Source organism: Xiphophorus maculatus, chromosome 14 (genome assembly GCF_002775205.1).
Source record: "Xiphophorus maculatus strain JP 163 A chromosome 14, X_maculatus-5.0-male, whole genome shotgun sequence".
Lineage (NCBI taxonomy): Eukaryota > Metazoa > Chordata > Actinopteri > Cyprinodontiformes > Poeciliidae > Xiphophorus > Xiphophorus maculatus.
The window spans coordinates 9,005,636-9,011,730 of NC_036456.1; positions in this window are offsets into that span (position 1 = coordinate 9,005,636).

Below are 6,095 nucleotides of genomic sequence, written 5' to 3' on the forward strand. Positions count from 1 at the left end.
TCTCTCCAGATGAAAAGTCGACCAGTTGGGATCAATAGTCAGAATTGCGCCTAAACGCAGCACAACACATTTAGCACATTATCATGCAGTTTATACAGACGTGCCTCATCATGAGATTATAAATAAATATGAAGAATAAAAGAGAAAATACCTTCAGCATGTCCGCAGCAGAGGAGTGCATTCATCACTAGATAAAACCTAAACGGTTTGTCATTATTAATGTTAAAAGTTCACAAACAAGCACAGAGTGTCGCTTCGTAACGTCCAGCTCTGACACTAACACGTTCTTTTCATATCCACTGAAATGTCCGATCAAGCAGCGCTAGTTTCCTGTTCTGTGAGGTCATGGTCATTTTTTTATCTTCATCTGAGAAACATCATAGCTAAAGAATAAGTACTACCACAATATTTTGACACTTCCCACACAATGTTTTGACACTTAGTTTAACTTCCTTAAACCAAAGCATAATTAAATCATCTTTGGCATCTTAAAGCTGCAGAAATACAATAATCATCACAACATATAATGAAAACATGGCAGCAGAATTGTCCAGTGTTGTTTTCTGATCATAAATAATGTGGAGTATCTGTTGCTGCTGGACTCCAATCTCCGGCTGAGAGAGAGAGAGAAAGAGAGAGCATCCATTTTCTCTGTATCAAGTGAGATTTCTCACAGTGTGTTTATCGGTATGTTCAAGTTCTATAATCCCACAATGGAGGCTGAGAATCGACATATTTTCTCAGAGACTAGATTAAAGCAATAGAAATTAATAAAACGTGCTCAAATATTTTAAATAGGAGTTGTGTGTGTGTGCGTGTGTGTGTGTGTGTGTGTGGGGGGGGGGGGGGGGGCAGCAGCACCAAATTGGCCCTTTGTATCATTCAAACACAGGAAGTTAAGCATTTAACCATAAAGCCTGACATAGGCAGAGAATAACGTCTCAAACCACATAATGACCTTATTTTTTCCGGAGAAATATTTTTTATTTTTTATCTTGAAGCAAGTTGCGGCAAATATGCTTAAAAAAAAAAGAGAGAAAAAGTGTGTTTTAAAGTGGAAAAATAGCACTTCTGTTCACATAACACAAACACACTTTTCTTATTTATTTTTATATTTCAGGGCAGAGTCTATCATCAGATGTTTTAGTTGTTTTATTTATTAAAAACAAGTGAAATAAAAGTCATATGATTTGTAGTTAAGCACTCCAAAAATGATTAAAGCTTCCTGCAGATTGTAGAATAACTTTTCCTACCATGATGTACAATTGTTCTCCAACTTGAAGCAGGGTTGGTGGAGGAGTGATGATTTATGTTTGTTCTGGAGGTTAGTTAGCTTATAAAATCTAAAATGTTTTACATATTTGTTAAAACTGTCACGATGTCCTGACAGTAGAATATGAGACAGATATTCTGTGAAAAATATAAAAATAAATCAAGATAATCTGCCTCCTACCAGTGGTCCTACTGCCATATTCGTCTCTACAATAAATAAATTCAAACATAATTAAATTGAAAAAATTTTTATTAAACATCAACTGTCTCAACCTCACCAGAGCTCTGTCTTTCACTTAAATCAACAGACGTCCTTGATATCAAAACAATCGTTACGGTTTCTTATAAACATTAAATCGCATGTTTTGGCTTTCTTTTTTTCTGCGTTTTGAGCTCATCGAGTTCGTAACATTTCCCACTTCTTCATTTTTACATTTCCCACTTCTTCATTTTAGCTTGACCAAAGAACATTTCAACATTTCCTATCAACTTAACTAGAATTTCTCGCCCAATCGACTCCAATCAGCAGGAAATGAAGAACAAATGCGATCAGATATTTCAAGTTTTGGTTGTAAAGTATATTTACACCTTACGATCACTTATGAATGAACTTTTCACTCCTTAGGAGTTGAGTAAAAAAATGTGTTCATGTTACACTGAACTACTGACAAAAGATAAAACAGAAATCTGAAAGGTAAATAAACATGTCAGTGGTTTTGAATTCATTTGAAAGAAAAGTCTGACTCATGAATCCAGAGATACTCGACTTGGTGCCCCAATTCAAGTAAAATAACTTTAACTTTTACTAATAATTCCATTAATTGAAGATAAACACTATCTTACCACTGAATACTTCTTGTGAAAATGTATGTGTGCTTTTCAGTCTCATTGGTGTATTTATATATGTTGTTTGTCACTGTGGTTTCTTCTCTTTTTTTCTCTCTTTCTGCAGAAACAGTTTCCTAATGTGATACATTCTCTCTTCCTTTCTTTCTTTCTTTTTATCTCCCTACTTTCCTTTAAACGTTTTGCCAGTCCTCTCTTCGTTTCTTTTTTCACTTTTTTACCCTTTCGTGTCTCTGTGTCCACTGCATTTGAAATAAAACGCAATGCAATTTCTAACCGAAGAAGAACAACAGTGGAGGAGAGTTTGGCCACTGTACCTTAGGTTTTATAAATTCTGATGCCTATTTCAACTCATGTCCATCCATCCATCCATTTTATTCTGCTTATCCGAGGTCGGGTCACGGGGGTAGCAGCTTCAAAAGGGAGGCCCAGACTTCCCTCTCCCCGGCCACTTGTTCCTCCGAGGGAATCCCGAGGCGTTCCCAGGCCAGCCGAGAGACATAGTCCCTCCAGCGTGTCCTGGGTCTTCCCCAGGGCCTCCTCCCGGTGGGTCATACCCAGAACGCCTCACCAGGGAGGCGTCCAGGAGGCATCCTGACCAGATGCCAGAGCCACCTCAACTGGCTCCTCTCGACGTGAAGGAGCAGTGGCTCTACTCTGAGTTTCTCCCGAATGACTGAGCTTCTCACTCTATCCCTAAGGGAGAGCCCAGACACCCTACGGAGAAAACCCATTTTGGCCGTTTGTATCCGCAATCTCGTTCTTTCGGTCATGACCCAAAGCTCATGGCCATAGATGAGGGTGGGAACGTAGATCGACTGGCAAATCGAGAGCTTCGCTTTTTGACTCAGCTCTCTCTTCCCACGATGGACCGGTACAGCGCCCACTTGACGACAGAAGCTGCGCCAATCCGCCTGTCAACCTCCTTCTCCCTTCTTCCCTCATTCATGAAGAAGATCCCAAGATCTCCTCCACTTGGGGCAGGCTCAAGACCATGGCCTCGGATTGGAGGCACTGATCCCCATCCCGGCCGCTTCACACTCGGCTGCAAACTGCTCCAGCGAGAGCTGCAGATCATGACCTGATGAAGCCAATAGGACCACATCATCCGCAAAAAGCAGAGATCCTAAAACCACCAGAATGGATCCCCTCAACACCTTGGCTGCGCCTAGAAATCCTGTCCATGAAAGTGATGAACAGAATCGGTGACAAAGGGCTGCCCTGGCAGAGTCCAACTCTCACTGGAAACGAGCCCGACTTACTGCCGGCAATGCAGACCAGACTCTGACACCAGTCATACAGGGACCTGACAGCCTGTATCAAAGGGCCCGGTACCCCATACTCCCGGAGAACCCCCCACAGGCCTCCCCGAGGGACACGGTCGAATGCCTTCTCCAAGTCCACAAAACACATGTAGACCGGTTAGGCGAAATCCCATGCACCCTCCAGGACCCTGCCAAGGGGGTAGAGCTGGTCCAGTGTTCCACACTTGTGACCCCTCCATAATTAGAGCACACCCTCCGGTCCCCCTTTTTGAACAGGGGGACCACCACCCCAGTCTGCCAATCCAGGGGAGCTGCCCCTGATGTCCATGCAATATTGCAGAGTCGCGTCAGCCAACACAACCCTACAACATCCAGAGCTTTAAGGAACTCCGGGGGGATCTCATCCACCTCCAGGGCCTTGCCACCGAGGAGCTTTTTAACACCTCATGACCTCATCCCCAGAGATTGGAGAGCCCAACCCAAAGTCCCCTGGCTCAGTTTCCTCATTGGAAAGCATGTTGGTGGGATTGAGGAGGTCTTCAAAGTATAGGGTTAGGGTTTAACATCACCATCCCCACTATAAACAGTGTGGTGCTGTACTGCTTCCCCTCCTGAGATGCCGGATGGTGGACCAGAAACTGTTTGTGTAGAAATATACATATTTCTATACCACTACATGTAATTAAAATAAGTCTAATAGCATGAGGACAAGTTACAGTAAAAACAAGCAAGACAGCTAGAACTAACTGTACCTGTTTTCATGTCGGAGCCAACAGCGCCCTCTTGTGGATCATGTGGATCTTCTGTTGAGATGGTTAAAAAAACACAAACCTGAAGGTTAAACCCCGTTCTGACTGAGTTATGTTCTGCTGCTGTAAATCAAATGTCTTACTCATCGTCCCAACATTTTTCCCTTCAATCTGGGAGTACACAGTGTTTATGGATTTATCTGTAAAGAAAATAATCAAGGATTATACAGTTACACAACATTAGGCCTTCTAGGTGACCAATTGGCAGCATTCTTAACTACTTTACTTTGACAATAATGGTCCACTGATCTTATTGACATCACAAGATTTCGAAGTTACAAAGTTGGGCCTACGGGTAATGGGATTCATTAAAAATGTATTTAAACAATTCCAACAGTACAATGAGGACTTCTTTTTCAGAAAACACACAACAATCTGAGAATGTAAAATGTTATGACTCTTAATTCATCGCAGAGTAAAAACCGGAAGGCATGCAGCCAGTAGCTTTACAAGCCCATATTTGTAACCCCTCTCTGACTTTTAGGTTTAGTCCCAACATGGTTGGAGCAATAATATTTTGGAGTGGGTAATTCAGAGTCCTGATGTAATAACTGTGGAGATTCTCTGGAGGGAGCTAAAGATTAGGATTAAGGTGACGACAAGGTGCCATTACAATTTAAATACTCTGAGTTCATCACCATTGATAAATCTTTAAAATAGGAGTGGAAACACACAAAACCTGGTCAGCAAACCATGAGAAGGGTTTTATTATCAGTACCTGCAGATCCTTTTTTCACAATAGTGTAAACAGTGACCACTTCTGGACCAACACAAAGTCCTGTTGAGTCGAAAAAAAAACCCCCAAAAAACCCCACCAAAACAAAGATCAAACCAGCTGTATGTAACCAGTATGTAACTTTTTATTAAACTATATATATATATATATATATATATATATATATATATATATATATTTGTGTTTTTATCTACTTAAATAAAAACACACACACACACTCCTACTTATGTCGTGACAATTTAATGTAAGATAGATGAAGTGGAAAAAAAACAAAAAAAAAACAAGCTCCTCTGCCTTTTCCCAGTGCTAACACCAAGAATACATCACTGAGTCAGAAACAACCAATCAGAGCTAGGAGGAGGGTCTTAGTGTTGTCAATCGCTCTCTTGCTACCACCAATGCTAATGCTACTTTCACAGCCACAGATGAAGGTGGATGGCCTTTTTTCCAAACAGTATGTTTTTCCACCATCGGCACATTGAGCAGTATTGATTGACAGCACTAAGACCCTCCTCCTAGCTCTGATTGGTTGTTTTTGACTGGGAGCGGTGCATTTTTAGAATAAAATGGGATTTATTAAAATATTACATTTAATTTACAATTAATGTTAAATTGTTCATTTTCTCATTTGTTTGTGCTGCAGTAAAACAATTAAGACCATTAGGAAACACTACTATTTAATGAATATCTGAATTACATCACTGTGTTGTAGAAACTATGTCATTTATTCATGTTTATACATTTGTACATGTATATACTTATGCACATTTCTATAAAAACCGGCTTCAATATACAAACTGCGTCAACAGTCTTGTATTTATTATGAACAGCACAGTTGTAAAAGCTATGCTGCTTAAAACCTTTGAAAAGTCTGCTTTAGAAATGTAAAATAAACCCACCGGACAATAAAGACTTGAAATGAAAGATGATAATATTTAGCCTAAGCCAGAGTCCAAGACAGAAACTGGAGCCACATTAGAAGATAAAATGATCAGTAACAATCTAATCAATCAGGTGTTTATCTGACCTTCATGCTGAGCTGTAATTATCTGGTCTCACATTAATGTAAACAGAACCTTCTTCTGGATCAGGAGGTCTAAAGTAGATGTAAAAAAATGTCAAAGAAAAGTTTGTATCTGAATGCAATTATCAATCAATCAATCAATC